At 36.2% G+C, this 16,716-nt stretch overlaps 1 long non-coding RNA gene across 1 annotated transcript in view; it reads left to right on the top strand.

The window, feature by feature from the left end:
- Positions 1–11,433, top strand: part of LOC309619446 — a 29,671-nt gene extending 18,238 nt beyond the window's left edge. Inside the window, exon 2 of the long non-coding RNA XR_014238970.1 lies at positions 10,095–11,433. This is a non-coding gene — a long non-coding RNA (uncharacterized lncRNA). The remainder of the gene's footprint in view (positions 1–10,094) is intronic.
- The last annotated feature ends 5,283 nt before the right edge of the window (positions 11,434–16,716 follow it).

Raw genomic sequence — 16,716 nt, 5'->3', positions numbered from 1 at the left:
ATGACCTTACATAAATAATCTTTCAATGCCTCAGTTTACTTATGGAGAAGATAATGGCATCTGTTTCAGAGAGTTGTTGAGAATTAAATCAATAGATGCAAAGTACTTAGAGTCAAGGCTGGCACTTAGGTTTTATATAAGTAGGCAAAATATATGTAAGCCTGAAAATCAAAGCAATAAATGTATGTTTCTGGCCCCTTTGAATTTCCTAGCTTCCAGCTAGTGGTGGAACCCCTTGACTGAGAACCATTACCTAGGCGCTTGCCAGTCATCACAGAAAAGTTTGGGATCTGGAAAGACAAAGATTCTACTGAAAGACAAAAACAAAGGTTCTACTGACTTTTGCCCTAGAGGCTCTAGGGACCTCTCAGGACAGTACTAGGTGTACATGGTTATATTTCCCTTCTTAAAAACAAACAAAAGAAAAAAACCCAAACTTCCACATAGAATCATTTGGGAGAGACTACTGTAGCTACACATTTTACTTTAGTGTCCATATTTATATCACTTTACCTATTGATAAAACTATGACATATGCTAAGCGGGGAACAAGACAGCCAACTTATCAAGTCTGTCCTGCATCTCAAAAGAGAGAGAGTAACAATAATGTTTTCTGTTGTGTTCATCTGTTTAAGCCAATTATTGTAGTACTTTGGAATATCAAAGTCACAAATACTTCAGACAAGGGTCAAACTGATGACTTTGATGGGTAAAATTATCAGAGACACGATGAATATTTGTTACCATACTCCTGCCAATTTAATAAATAAGGACTGATAGAAGAGCTTATATCAAATCTAGAATGAATGAACCATGAAAGTAATAATAAAATGTTCATTTCATTGGTCTAGTAAAGCCAACTGACAAGATTGTATGCAGGTAAGATATTCACTGGATGGAGTTAAAGCAAGAAGAGACAGAAGACTTGCAAAATAGCTCCAAATCTGTTACAAGCCCACTGGGGTAGGAGTACGTTTAAAACTTTTAAGATCAGTATCAGAATAAACTAGATCATGCTGTAAGTAAAAAATAATCCCCAAATCTCAGGGGCTTAAAATCACAGGTTTATCTTTATTCATGCAGAAGTTGACTCTATATTTGTGTTTGTACAATTGCAGAGGCAGAAAGAAGGCATTATGGGGAACCATGCACTGAATGTTAAGGTTCCACACAAATTTAATATGTCACTTCCACTCATGTCATTCACCAAAATAAGGAGCAAATTCACAGTTAATTCAGTGACTGTAGGGAAATGCACTGTTACCGTTTGCACCAAAATATTTGATGAACGCCATTAATGACTCCTCATGACTCTCATTCCCAAATTTTGAAAATATATCTTTAATTTTCATTGGAAAAACAAGAATAACCATCATACCTCTACCAAAGCAAAGCTGGTATATCAAGATTAACTTTCTAAGATGTTTCATCTATATCTCGCTTACATTGTTTTAATTGTTGTAGAGCACTTAATGTGAGATCTGCCCTCTCAACAAAACTTAGGTGTACAATACAGTATAGGCACAGTGTTGTATAGCAGATTTCTAGACTTTTTTCTTCTTGCAGAACTGAAATTTTACACCCATTAAACAGCAACTCCCCATAAGGAGTTGCTCATCTGTATCTCTGATTCTTTTAATGGATGGATGCAATTTCAGTGTATGAACTAAGCAAATTTTTCTTCACATGATGGATATTTAAGCTTGTTCTGCATTTGTGCTATTAAAGATAATATTGCATGTACATTTTTACCTAACTATCATTTCTATAGAGATTCCTAGAAATCAAATTGCTAAATCATAGTGGTTGTTCGTTTTTATTTTAAATAGGCACAGAAAATTGCCTTCCAAAAGCTTGTCAAATTCGCTTGCCCATAAACAGTAAAATAGCCACATATTTCTATGTGTTTAAATTATTAAAATTTTATACAGTTGTCATTTACTTTGGTACTTTGAAAATTTGAAATTTGAAACAATGGTCTTAGTTGTGTTAAGGTTAAAAACCAGCTTTTTACCCTTTTTTGCTCTGCTAGAAAACCCAGGGTAAATAATAAATTCCATAAACAAAACAACTAAGTGAAATGTATCTTTTGGTAACACTGAAATCTGCAAATTTGAGACCTGGAAAAAACTAGATCTGGCCCAACTGATAAAATTAATGCCCAAAAAGAAGGGGCTGAAAATACACACATTAAAATTTTTATTGGCTAAAAATTAATGAAAGTATTTAACCCAGATGTAACTTGGATTGTGAAATTTTAACCCACAGAAACTCTACATGGTTGAAATAATGGCACCAAGGAAACTTTCAATGGCAAGAGTAATAGTTTGTAAACATTGATATACCCTGAAGAAACAATCAGCAAATCAAATATTTGAAATTTCCAGAAGAGCAATTATCCTGATGAAAATTATTTTAATGACATCAATATGGAATAAACTAGAAACATATAAATGCTGCTATTAAAAAAACATAAAACAAAAGTGAAATTGGCTTAATTTCATTGGGGGAATATGTGTTTTCAGTGAAAATGTAGTACATAAATTCTGGTATAAATCTGATTGAAATGGTTGTATCCATAATCAACACTGCCTAGTTGTTTGGAATCAAAATGGAAAGGCAAATAGATATGAGGTATTTAAAATTTCTGACTCAAAACTTGGGAAAAGAAAACAGTGCTTACTGAGCTCCCTTACTAAAATTATGCTCTACTCCCTGCAGCCTTCTGTGCCACGAAGTGAGGGTCTCAGAGCTGGACAACGTAGAGTGGACACAAAACTCAAGACATCAAAATTGGATTGCATTTATTCTATTTTCCCTCATCTTACTATTTGTTATGGACTGAATTATGTCCCTCCAAAGTTCACATGTTGAGACACTTACCCGCAATGTGACTGTATTTGGAGTCAAGGGCTTTTAGGGAGGTAATAAAACGGTAGGGCCCTAATCCGATAGGAGTGGTGTTATTATAAAAGAAAGAGACACCAGAAATTGATCTCTTTCTTGTTCTCTCTCTTGTTCTCTGCCTCATTCTTTGCGCATGCCCAGTGAAAAGGCCATATGAGGATACCACAAGAACTCTGCCATCTACAATCCAGAAAGAGAAGCCTCACTAGAAGCCAACCCTGATAATACCTTGATCTTGCACTTCCAGCCTCTAGAACAGTGAGGAAATAAATTTATGTGTTTAAGGCACCCTCTCTGTGATATTTTGTATGGCAGCTCTAGCAGACTAATACACCATCCTAAGATCTCTTTTCTTCCTTGCTAAAACTTACAGACATTTGCATTCTCTCTTCATAAATGGAACATTCTTCTATGTAATTGCTTCCTCTTTGATTTTAGTGCCATAGTGCATAGAACAAGCTCTGACTCCCAAATATTCTTGCTTAGCATTTTTCTATAATCTACAGCCCAAAAGTAAGCCTCTCCAAAGCCTCTAGAAGAGTTAGGCATATTGAGATGTTACCACAAATCTGAACTACAAACACCCAATTACTCCAAGTATCATAGGCAAATGAAAAAATTAGAACTGCATGGCAAAGGTGAAAGCACAAACATGGGTGTAGTCTAAAAAGAAATGTAATGGAAACAAAAAATATGTATGGTAGTCTTGTATGTAGGTATATTTAGGCAATATAAAAATCTATGATATTGAAAAACTTGCACAAGCCTCTTAGATAGTCTCATCCACCAGAGGGCAGAGAGCAGAAGCAAGAAGAACTACAATCCTGCAGCCTGTGGAACAAAAACCACATTCATAGAAAGATAGAAAGGATGAAAAGGCAGAGGGCTATGTACCAGATGAAGGAACAAGATAAAACCCCCCAAAACAACTAAATAAAGTGGAGATAGGCAACCTTCCAGAAAAAGAATTCAGGATAATGATAGTGAAGATGATCCAGGACGTTGGAAAAAGAATGGAGGCAAAGGTCGGGAAGATGCAAGAAATGTTTAACAAAGACCTAGAAGAATTAAAGAACAAACAATCAGAGATGAACAATACAATAATTGAAATGAAAAATACACTAGAAGGAATCAATAGCAGAATAACTGAGACAGAAGAACAGATAAGTGACCTGGAAGACAGAATGGTGGAATTCACTGCTGCAGAACAGAATAAAGAAAAAAGAATGAAAATAAATGAAGGCAGCCTAAGAGACCTCTGGGGCAACATTAAATGCAACAACATTTGCATTATAGGGGTCCCAGAAAGAGAAGAGAGAGAGAAAGGACCAGAGAAAATATTTGAAGAGATTATAGTCGAAAACTTCTCTAACATGGGAAAGGAAATATCCACCCAAGTCCAGGAAGCACAGAGAGTCCCATACAGTATAAACCCAAGGAGAAACACGCTGAGACACATAGTAATCAAACTGGCAAAAATTAAAAAAGAAAAATTATTGAAAGCAGTAAGGGAAAAGCAACAAATAACATACAAGGGAACTCCCATAAGGTTAACAGCTGATTTCTCAGCAGAAACTCTACAAGCCAGAAGGGAGTGGCATGATATATTTAAAGTGATGAAAGGGAAGAACCTACAACCAAGATTACTCTATCCGGCAAGGATCCCATTCAGATTCAATGGAGAAATCAAAAGCTTTACAGACAAGCAAAAGCTAAGAAAATTCAGCACCACCAAACCAGCTCTACAACAAATGCTACAGGAACTTCTAAGTGGAAAACACAAGAGAAGAAAAGGACCTACAAAAACAAACCCGAAACGACTAAGAAAATGGTAATAGGAACATACATATCGATAATTACCTTAAACGTGAATGGATTAAATGCTCCAACCAAAAGACACAGGCTTGCTGAATGGATACAAAAATAAGACTCATATATATGCTGTCTACAAGAGACCCACTTCAGACCTAGGGACACATACAGACTGAAAGTGAGGGGATGGAAAAAGATATTCCATGCAAATGGAAATCAAAAGAAAGCTGGAGTAGCAATTCTCATATCAGATAAAATAGACTTTAAAAGAAAGAATGTTACAAGAGACAAGGAAGGATACTACGTAATGATCAAGGGATCAATCCAAGAAGAAGATATAACAATTATAAATATATATGCACCCAACATAGGAGCACCTCAATACATAAGGCAACTGCTAACAGCTATAAAAGAGGAAATCGACAGTGACACAATAATAGTGGGGGACTTTAACACCTCACGAATACCAATGGACAGATCATCCAAAATGAAAATAAATAAGGAAACAGAAGCTTTAAATGACACAGTAGACCAGATAGATTTAATTGATATTTATAGGACATTCCATCCAAAAACAGCAGATTACACTTTCTTCTCAAGTGCGCATGGAACATTCTCCAGGATAGATTACATCTTGGGTTACAAATCAAACCTCAGTAAATTTAAGAAAATTGAAATCATATCATGCATCTTTTCTGACCACAACGCTATGAGATTAGAAATCAATTACAGGGAAAAAAACGTAAAAAACACAAACACACGGAGGCTAAACAATATGTTACTAAATAATCAAGTGATCACTGAAAAAATCAAAGAGGAAATCAAAAAATACCTAGAGACAAATGATAATGAAAACACAACAATCCAAAACCTATGGGATGCAGCAAAAGCAGTTCTAAGAGGGAAGTTTATAGCTGTAGAAGCCTACCTCAAGAAACAAGAAAAATCTCAAACAATCTAACGTTACACCTAAAGGAACTAGAGAAAGAAGAATAAACAAAACCCAAAGTTAGCAGAAGGAAAGAAATCATAAAGATCAGAGCAGAAATAAATGAAAAAAAAATCTATGATATCATTTAGAACTTTTAAAAAAGATATTGTATCTCCTTTTATTATAGAAAAACTGATGAAAGCAAAGCATGATCCTAATGGAAAGATATCTGTTGTAATCAAGAAACAATTAAAATCAAAATTTTCCCAATATCAAGATTCTGAGTGGGAATGATTTCAATATATTTACAAATTGAGCCATTTCTTTCTTGAAGGATGAAGTAGAAACGAGTGAACTAAAAATATAAGTATGTTCACTTCTAAGCAAATATACGATTATTGAATTTTTGATGATTTACTCATCTATTATTTAGAACACATATACTTTCAAAAAATTTCAAACTTTTTGTTATAAAGAAAACTTATACCTTAGAATGATTTTTAAAGTTGGAATAATGAGAACTATATAAAATAAGTGTGTATGGGTTTGGGGCTTTTGGCTAAGTGTAACATTAAACGTGGCTATTACCTTTGCTCACAAATTCTAACTCTGAGAATTCAGGCAAAAACAAATTGAGTTACATACTTCCCATCCTCTGATCAAAATATCAAACCTGCTTTGTAAGAGAATCAAAGTTTTCCAGCCCTAAATTCTAGGAGTAATGTGTTCCCTGGGTACTCATATGGATGACAAAGAACAGAACAGACAAGGTCTTCAACAGCAGCTTATCAGCAAAGCTTAGAAGCATTCTTCGTCTGTCCACTTATTGAATCTATCCTTAATAAAGCCAAGGGCTTAACATTAAAAATAGTGCAATGAAGGCATTTCTGCAGAAGTTTGAGCCAGTCAGGTAAGCATTTTGACAACCAACCTAATAAAAATGATAAAGTTTATACTAATTTGAGGTGTGATGGATAGTAGAAAGATAACTTGGGTTATCTTTCTTGAGTATGAGTCTTATCCTTTGCATGAAGAAAAACAACTTCAACTTTAAACTCCTTGTTATGAGCCAAGAACAGGAGAATTCTGGATTCCTGAAATAGCAGTGCAAATATTTTACAATAGAGATTGAGAAGTCTAATCCGTATTCTGCACAGTGTAAGTGCTACAGAGAAAAGAACCAGAATTTTCTGAATCAATTTAAGGTCATTTTAAAGTGTGCCCAACTGAGATCACATATTGTAGACAAATATCTCAATCATACACAAACTTCAGCGAGGCTCCCACAAAGGTTTTCTTCTACCTATAAAACTGCACATTTTTCCTCCAAATTCTATATATCATTTGCTGGAGCCATTATCCAATTAGATCCTTAAGATAGAAACATGATAAATATAACTTAATTTTCTAAATCCCCTCCCCCTGCATTCTCTAATTCTAATCAATATCCAAGCTCCACCAATTTTATCTCTTAAGAATATATTTATGATACTTCTTCCTTTTCCCCCCCACTCATACAGTCCTCCTTGGACCTTCAGTTATAGTTACTGTAGACCAACCATCCTGGCTTTTCACCTCACTTCTTTTCAAGCTATGCTTCCAACTTGCCATTAGAGACCTTTTGATGGCATAACTGTGGATCAACACTCATGGAAAACCTTTTGATTATCTTCCCCAGCCATCAGGCAAATGTCTAAGGTGTGTGTGAGAGAGAGACACACACACACATTTTCTGAACATCTCACACGCAGTCATTGCTGTGTGGTTAGAGTACCACTCAAGTTGAGATAAATGAAACATAGCTAGTTTGATGACTGCTTTGGTACGAAAGATTAGAAACTTTCAATAGGTGATCAGGTGAGGAAGGAGAAACTCAAGACTGAAGGAGGGCAATATGATGGGGAAAGTGGGGTTGGACTTCGGCATGGTAACAGAGATAAGGTTTGGGAACAAAAGCCATTGTAGGTAATATTTATCGGTAATGTAAAGGGGACTAAACAGATTCTACAAATGGGGAAGAATTTTCAATATGATAGACTCTGGATCTTGAGGAAGATTCTAAATAAAGCTGATGCTATATCAGCTCTAGTGCCAAGGCTCCATCCAAAGCCCTAGTTTTCTATTTGCAGTTTTGTGCTTTTTCTACTTAAAAACAGCTCATAAAATTACACAAGCTTCTGGCCCTGAAAAACCTTGATTAAAAATAGCATTAAACCAAGCAGGAAAATATTGAGGCCCTCATTTCCATATGTTTGCCAGTTTCCATGGAGTGGCTGTAATTTGACCATCATAGTTTTCTGTTCATGTCTCGAGGTGAATAGTACAGGGAAAATTCCTGATTTAATGTTTTATGATCTAAAAATTTCTTTGAGGACAGCTGGAGCAAAACATAATAGGGAGAATCTGAACATCTGTAGTCTATGGGCTTCTGTTCAACTATATAGAATGTCATATATATATATATATGTTCCTACATGTATTCCTAGATATGTATATATATTTATTAAAAATCTCTTAAAAATTATTCAACCTCTTGTCAATTTCCACTTAAGTTCTATAAAAAGTGGAGTGAGGAAATCCTCCTCCCAGAGACTTCTTAATTAGAAAGTAAATAATAACAATAACTATAATAACCTGTCAATAACTATCAATTATTGAACACCTACTCTGTGGTTTTCTTTATAAATGTGAAAGATAAATATTATTTTATCTTATAAATGTCTAAATCCATCAAAGAAATTAATCTGCCACAGGCCAGTAAGAGCCTGTGCAGGTTAAAACCCATTTTGCATTGATTGTAAACCTAATCTCTTTTTAGTAATCCACTGGACCACTCAGTTTGAAAACAAGTCAATTGCAGCATACTGGCCGCAAAGGAATCCAGGATCCTGATTTTGGGTACTTTGTTGTTTACTTTCCAAGGAGGAATTGGCAGATGAGAACTATGTCACCTACAAGAGTTGGACGCCATCATTTACAATGAAGTTTTCCTCCCTGAATGGGACTTCCTTCCCATTTCTTTATTTTGTGTTTTTATGGCCTGATCATGACAAAAGTAGATGTTGTGTGTTTTCATAATGAGACTGGACTGTTCGTGGGTAAGGAGATAACAGTTTTCCAGTGGCTAAAAGCTGGACAGTTGATGTCAGATAAGAGTTGGATTTTAATACTGGTATTATTGTTTGCTAACACTATAACTCTGGGCAATTTCTAAGCCTCATTTTTACCATCTGTTAAATGAGAATAATCACATTATACACACATAATATTGTCATAACAATCAGGTGTGATCATGCATATCAAATGCTTAGAATTTCCTTTTCTTCCTTATCTTCTCCTTGCTGACTTTCAGGGGAGATTTTTCAGTCACAGGGCACTATACTGAGTAACAGATTCCTAATATATCACTGAGGCTGATTTAAAGTTGAAAAATTCCCCTAGGGTGACAGAAGGAGAGGTAGGTGCTTCTTAAAGGGCCAAGTGATTCCGCTGATCTCCAGTCATTCTGAGAATTAAGTACTTATTTTTCAATATTTATAAATGAGATCAAATAATAAAGTATATTAGCTAAATAGACAAATGGAAAATGAATAAAGTGGGAAGATTTCAAAGGCAAACAACATACACCCAAGGGCTAAACTCTACACAGAGGAGCAAACCGTGCCCTCAGAGTTACAGGTACCATAACCAACTCAGGTATTTTCTGAAGCTGCATCCTCAGCCTGGGGGGGGCACTGCATGAGGTCTCTCTTTGAAGACCCTGAAGAAACACCAGGTAGAGAGCCAGAGTCCAAAACAACCCAAAGGTTCAAGCCTTTTAGTGTAGCAGTAAAGTCCCTACTGGAAGGTAGTGCATTCCTAACCAACTTAAGAAGACTCAGCTGAGCTCTCTGCTGGGTCACATCTTGAATAGTCCAAGAAACAGCTTCAACATTTAGCCATATAACTTTCCTGACTCTTGGAGGCATATCCAAACAGTCCTTACTGCTCTATTTTAATCCTCCAAAGAATTGTACCTGGACCAACATCAAAGAGTCACATAATAATCTTCAACGTATTTTTCTCTTAAAATTTGAACTGAAAAAAAGTGAGGATGCAGAACTACATGGAAAATAGGATTTACTTGTATTATGTAGGATGTAATATTATACATGTACACAATTGAATATCTCTCCGAATAACACTGTGGGTGGATTTTATTTTCTAACCTATTAAAAATATTTAACACAAGGGATTTATGGTCATTATAATCAGAAAATAATAGCATTATTCTATCACTGCTATTATATACACATGTAGAGTGTTGACATTTATCCAAATAATGTTCTTGGCTTTTTTCAACTTGCATCACTATGTGAAACAAAGGGCACTTAAAATTCCATTTTAAAACTCAAATTAATAATGTGTGATGTTTTTTATTGATATTACTTTTAAAAATTTACAGTAGACCTCGGACTTCCCTGGTGGCACAGTGGTTAGGAGTCCGCCTGCCAATGCAGGGGACACAGGTTCAAGCCCTGGTCCGGGAGGATCCCACATGCCACGGAGCAACTAAGACCATGTGCCACAACTACTGAGCCTGTGCTCTAGAGCCTGCCAGCCACAACTACTGAGCGCACGGGCCACAACTACTGAAGCCCGCACACCTAGAGCCTGTGCTCCACAACAAGAGATGCCACCACAATGTGAAGTCTGCGTGCAACAATGAAGACCCAACACAGCCAAAAATTAATTAATTAATTTTTTAAAATTTACAGTAGACCTATAAAGCACACAAATGCCTTAATAGACATCTATTATTTCTTCTGATATGAAATAGCACTTTAATCAGAAATGTCTTCTCTTTAAATTAAGGGTATAAATCTTGCCAGAATTTTATCCTGTTGTCATATAAAGCCATCAAATGCAATGTTTGATGGTAATAATAGCAATATACTAGTTGGAATTGATAAAAACGTGAAACTTATTTCATAAAGATGAGCTAAATAGTACTAATGCATTCTCCAACATGTTTTCACTCTATGACTTTTGAGATATTTGATGGCCAGGTAACAGAAAAAGTGGTCTTAATGCTACATAGTAACTGCCCAGTTAAAGACATAAAAATTCATCCAGAGGATAAAGAACAATGAATTTACAAACCCCTTCTTCTTATTTCAGATGCATATACATATTTTTTATTGTGGGTAGTGGAACAAGATTAATTTAACTTAATATAGAATTCTACTGTCTTAATAAAAGGAAGTTTCTATGTTAATTTTTCCCCCAAGACAGTGTGAAAATTATGCCTTCTCGTGAACCTAAGAAGAAGCATGTACTGAATTCACCCAAACCCCCTAGAGTACATCCTCATATTTTTGAGTTATAAACAAAATACAGCAGATCCTTCGTGGACTGAGGTATCTAAGATTATAATGAGGAAAGCACTATGGTACCTGCCATAGCAGGACAGGGCCCTTTCTCAACTCCAGGTTACCTAGTATGAACAGCCAATTGAACTGGGGTAAAAAAAAAACACAACTTGAAACCATTTGCCTAAGTTGAATTTAGTTCTCTGGTTTTCATATAATCAATCATATCAGAAGAAGGGGTTAATGACCATCTATGTCTGCTACCGACCTTAAGAATTTCTTATATTTAAGCTAACAAACACTGTATAATTGATTTTGCCAATGTGTACAGAACAAAAATATATTCCTCCCTTTCAGAATAAAGTGAAAAACATATGTAACCATTTTTGTTAATTTAAGGATTTTCTAGTACTTTTATCAGACCATGTAGTAACGTTGAACAGTAAATGAATAATTTATATGCCAATGTGGTATTTTGTATTGAAATTCTTTAATTTGACATCTTCATGACTATAAAAATAGTTTTATAATATTTCTATACATGTAGTTTTATGGGTTTTCTGTAAATTTTCCTCTAACTGATTAATGGAAACTCAAGGTCAATCTACTTATACATAATAACGAGTGCTGGTTTCATTCATGGTTAAATGTTCATGTTTGATATTTCAGATCTCAGGACAGAAAGATCTCAAGACCTATATTTCCTTTTAGTGTTAGCACCATCTACGGTTGTTAGGAGAGCTGTCAATCTCTTCTTAATACGTTCAAGTCCTTTGGAGGAAAGCCCACGCCAAAGGGGAAAACCACAGGGGAAAATTTCTGGAGCTGATTATATAGAAGGCTGCACAGTAGTCAAAGGTAAATTTCCAAAGGGATCTGATTAACATTGCTCTATCAGATAAGAACAGGAGAATAAGCCAGTAATTTTATGACATCTTTTTCCTCTATCTGGGTTTTCATAAGTTGGACTTCCTTCCAGGCTAATTAACCACTAAACATTTTACAAGCAATCCGTGTGCGGAAGCAGTAAAATATGAATTGCACTTATAAAGTAATTGACAAAGAGTATATTGGGCACTTTAAGTAATGATGGCGTGCATCCTAATACCAGAAGAAAGGCTTATGTACTGCCATTTGACAGGTCATTAGTTAATCTCAGACCTCAGCATCAGATAATAAAGACTCAAGGCTAAAATGATCTCGCACATACTAGCTGAGGGTATCCGAATGCAGAGCTTCTGAGAAAACACTTAGTTTTCTTGCCTTAGCATTATCAAGATATCCCTGGTGTTATCTCAGAGGAATTCCCTAGTTATTTTATTTTCTTCTGACAGTGAAGTCAAAGCCGACAAACCAAGGCAGTTCTCAAAGAAATTCAATTACTGAAATGTCTGACAGCTTGCTTTGCTTCTTACTAAAGTTTCCAAAGTTCCTTGCAGCCTGGATAATATAGTTTGCTTTGCAAGACATGCATTATATTTTATAAATAAAATTTAAAATACTATCAAAAGAAAGATAAACTTTTCAGAAACAAAAATTTTGGCTAAAAAACGGCAAGGTAATGATAATAGATTTGGAAGTAGTCACTTTTTTTTTTTTTTTAAAGCCTACTAGCTTTTTAGTATTTATTGTTCATGGCAGTTGGTAGATAGATAGAATATGGAATTTTGTCTTTAAGACCGAAACCTATCAAACATTTATGGCTATGAAATCTGAAGTCACTAAAATAGTTTGAATTCAACTGGTGCATTCCTAAATTTTAAAATGTTTTATTTCTGAATAACGATATCCCCGTGTGTTGAATAACTGCAGCGAATGACCATCGGAGTGAGTTTAATTCACAAAGAAATATTAGGGAGAAGGAACAACATTGTATCTCTGTTCCAGGGCCATCCCACCCACGCCTAACTTCAGGGGAATGGGCAATAGAGAATTCTGTTAAGGATTAGTGTTCTTTCTGTAGCCTGCCTTCAAGTATAAGAGAACAATTTGCACTGACTGCCAAGTTAGTCATTTCCCTTTTCTGCTCTCTCCCAGGCTTTCAACATTTTTAGGAAAAAAAAAATTGAATTATGTGTACAGGACAATTTTTTTTCTGAATTGTTAGCACTTAAAGATTTTTATCCTCCCACCCTAAAGATGGGCCTTTCTAAAACTAGATGCTGGCAGAAATTTGACCTGTCTGGCATTTAATGATCATCTGGTCCCGATGTCTTCATTGACAATATGAGGAATTCAAAGTTAAATAAATTCCTTAGGTCAAGTTTTTGTTTGCTAGAAAAAAATGCATTTGTGTTCTACACTGATTCATACCCTCAAACAACAGATGTAGTTTTTATCATATATATAAAACCTACTCCCATACATCAGTTTTCAAATATCTACTGTTCTTTGAACAAATTTTAAAATCAAAATTAGATAATGTGTTTCTTCATTTTATTTGATGCATATTTTCTAGAGAATATGTTATGCAACATACTTTCAGTTATAATGCATAACAAAAAAATCTAATTTTTCCTGGTAATATTATACCAACATGCATTCTTTCATCAATTTCTAGTGCTTGGCTCCAAGCAGAGTTAACAATAATAGATAAATAGTTACTTGAAATACTGTAACGCCCTTTCAACAAAGTGAGTTAGAAACCATTGAATGTGACAGAAGATTCTGACTTCCCATGACTTCTGCCCAATTCACCCCTTTTATCACTGTTCTCCCTGAAGAAAACCTTATCGGTGTTTAAAAATCCCAGCTATCTGCTTATACAGTGATGGTCACTGTGTGGGGGGAAACACAGCTTAGCACATGCAAAGACAGCCTGGAAGTGAGCATTACAAATGCTTTGTAGAGCGATGCGTTTTCTTAGTAAACTGTCTTCCACTTTTGTAGATGATCGTGTCCTACCTTCTCTTTTCTCCTCCAACTGCCTAAACATTGTCACACCTTCTCATTCTCAGGTGATGACCTTGACCCTTTCACTAAGAAAAAAGAAACGATAAGAACAGAGACATCTATATCCTCCCAGGACACGCAGATACTAACCTACATGCGACTGGATGTTGATGCTTTGCTTTGTTCTTCTGTCACATACGTGACACAGAGCTGACACCATCTCCTTTCCTCTCTGCAAAGTCCTGTCTCTGTTGTTCTCTATGCCTCCTGCAACGTAAGCTTTCCACTGCCCTGTGACTAATTCCCATACCATACGTAAATACAGTGTATACCTATGGGGGGAGGTGTGTGGTATCTGCCATCTTTAAAATAAGAACTGAAGCCTTCTGTCTCAGATTTGCATGCTGGCCAGACACTGCCCTATTCTGCTTTTCCTCGTCAGAGTTAAGTCTTCTCAAGAGTCTCTGAACTCACCAGCTCTACTTTCTCTCCTCCAATTCTCCCTTAAAGTTACTCCCATCAGTTTTATCCTCACCATTTCTTGGAGTCATTCTTAAACGCTACCACTGACATATAATTTTCCCAAATCAATGGTCATCTCTCTCTTCACGTTACTCAACTCTTAGCATTAGTTGATACAACTGATCACTTCCTGCCTCTTGAAACACATTTCTCATCCATATTCCAGGATTTGACTCACCCTCCCTTTTCCCCTTGGTTCTCCTTCCTTTCCACTGGAAGCTTCATACCCGTTTCCTTTGTGGGTTCTCTTAATCTTCCTGACTTTCCTTAAGTTCTGTTTTCCCTCACCCCACACTTAGCCGACGTGTATGTTCATCCCACTCTGTGACTTTAAATATAATTTGTAGGTGGTTGATGGATTCTGTCTTAGTCCATTCAGGCTACTATCACAAACCACGGCACACCAGGTAGCTTATAAACAACCAACATTTACTTCTCACAGTTGGAGGGGCTGGAAGACTGAGATCGGGGTGTATGGTTGGGTGAGGGCCCTCTTCAGGGTTCACAGTTGGTGCCTTTTTGCTGTGTCCTCACATGGGGCAAGGGATGGAAGAGCTCTGTGGAGTCTCTTTTATAAGAGAATTAATCCCATTCGTGAGAGCTCTACCCTCATGACCCAAGTACTTCCTTATTGGCCCACCATCACCTTTGGGGGTTTCAACATATGAATTTGAAGGAGGGCACACACATTCAGACCATAGCATTCTCTAAATAGTATTTCTGGCTGAAACATTTCCTGAATTCAGATTTATATATCCAGCTGTCTATTCAAAATTTCCCCTTGTGTATAATAACAACTCTTACAGAATCTTCATTACGTACCAGGCCCTCTACAAAGTATTTTCTGTGTTTTTACGCACATAGACTCCCAATAACGCTGTTGGGTAGGTGCTATGATTTTTACCTTTCTAAATATGAGGAAACTAAAGCAAGAAAGAGTGAGAAACTTTCCCAGAGCATCACCCGGCAAATGGCAGAGCTTGAATTTTAACCTAGATATTCTGGCCAGACAGCCCTGGTCTTCATCATGATGCTTTATGCACATTTCATATATCCAGAATGGAACCCTCATAATCACCTCTCTAAATATGATCCTACTCCAGTTCCCCCAACTCAGTAAATTTTATCTATATTCTTTCAATAGCTTTGGAAAAAAATACCAGGAATAATTTCAATCCTGATGTTCATTAAACCAGAAAATTCTGGCATGGGTACCTTCAAGTACATCCAGCACTGGCCATGCCTCAGATCTCCACTACTAGCATACTAGTCCAAATCACCATCTTCTCTGACCGAATTATTATTATACTCTCATCCTAAGATGTTTTTCTGAGTCAGCATTTTCCTTCATGAAGTCTGTTCTAAACTATGTAGAGTGAAGCTAAATCTAATCTAGTAAGGTTGAATACTGCTTCTCTACTGCTAACATCCCCAAAGACTTCCTCTTACTCAATGAAGTGTAAAGTCCTCACTAGAGGTTATGGTGCCTAAAGGACCTGACCCCTAATACCTCTCTGACCTCACCTCCTTCCACTCACCTCTTTGTTTATTGTCTTCTGTCTCTTTGATTCCCTAAGATGCTATGGTTTCAGGACCTTGAACTTGTCACTTCTGCCTGAAAATCTCTCACCATAGATAGCCTCATTAACTCCCTTTCTTGCCTCAGGCATTAGAGGCTTGAATTGCACCCTTTCAGAGAGCACATCCTAAAAGAGCACGCCCCATCGTTCTCCTTGTCTGATTTATAGTACTTTTAAACATTTATCACCATCATGTGGACATTATATTGGCTTGTTTGTATGTTTATTTTTGGTCCTCACCTCCCCAATTAAACTAGAAGCTCATTAGAGAAGAGCTTTGCTCACTGTTGTATCCCCAGCATCGAACACAATGCCTGCCACATGGTAGATGCTCAATTAATATACGGTAGATGAATCAATGTGAACCACAACACACCTAATTAAAGATTCAAAAATCTAAAGTTTGAGAGAAGAAAAAAGGTTACCATTTGGCTTTGAATTTTACATGGATCTGCTTTTCCAACCCGGAAGAGGAGGCGTATCTTATTCACCATATATTTCAGTTTCTCATTTACCAGAAACCAATTTTGAGCCCTTTGGTTGCAAAATAAAAGGGAAAAAATCTATTAAATGATGAGACATAAACATAAAATTATATAAATCTACAGAAAGACTAAAGTAAATTGTACAGTTTTATCTCTGTACAAATAAAACAGTAAGATGAAAGGAAAGGAATGATCCTGGGTCCTCAATATTTATAACAAAGGAAGTAATTTTTTTC

The sequence above is a fragment of the Balaenoptera borealis genome (assembly GCF_965194805.1).
Source record: "Balaenoptera borealis genome assembly, chromosome: 21".
Taxonomy (NCBI): Eukaryota; Metazoa; Chordata; class Mammalia; order Artiodactyla; family Balaenopteridae; genus Balaenoptera; species Balaenoptera borealis.
The sequence above is the reverse complement of the archived record's forward strand: the minus strand, read 5'-3'. Positions and strand labels throughout refer to the sequence as shown.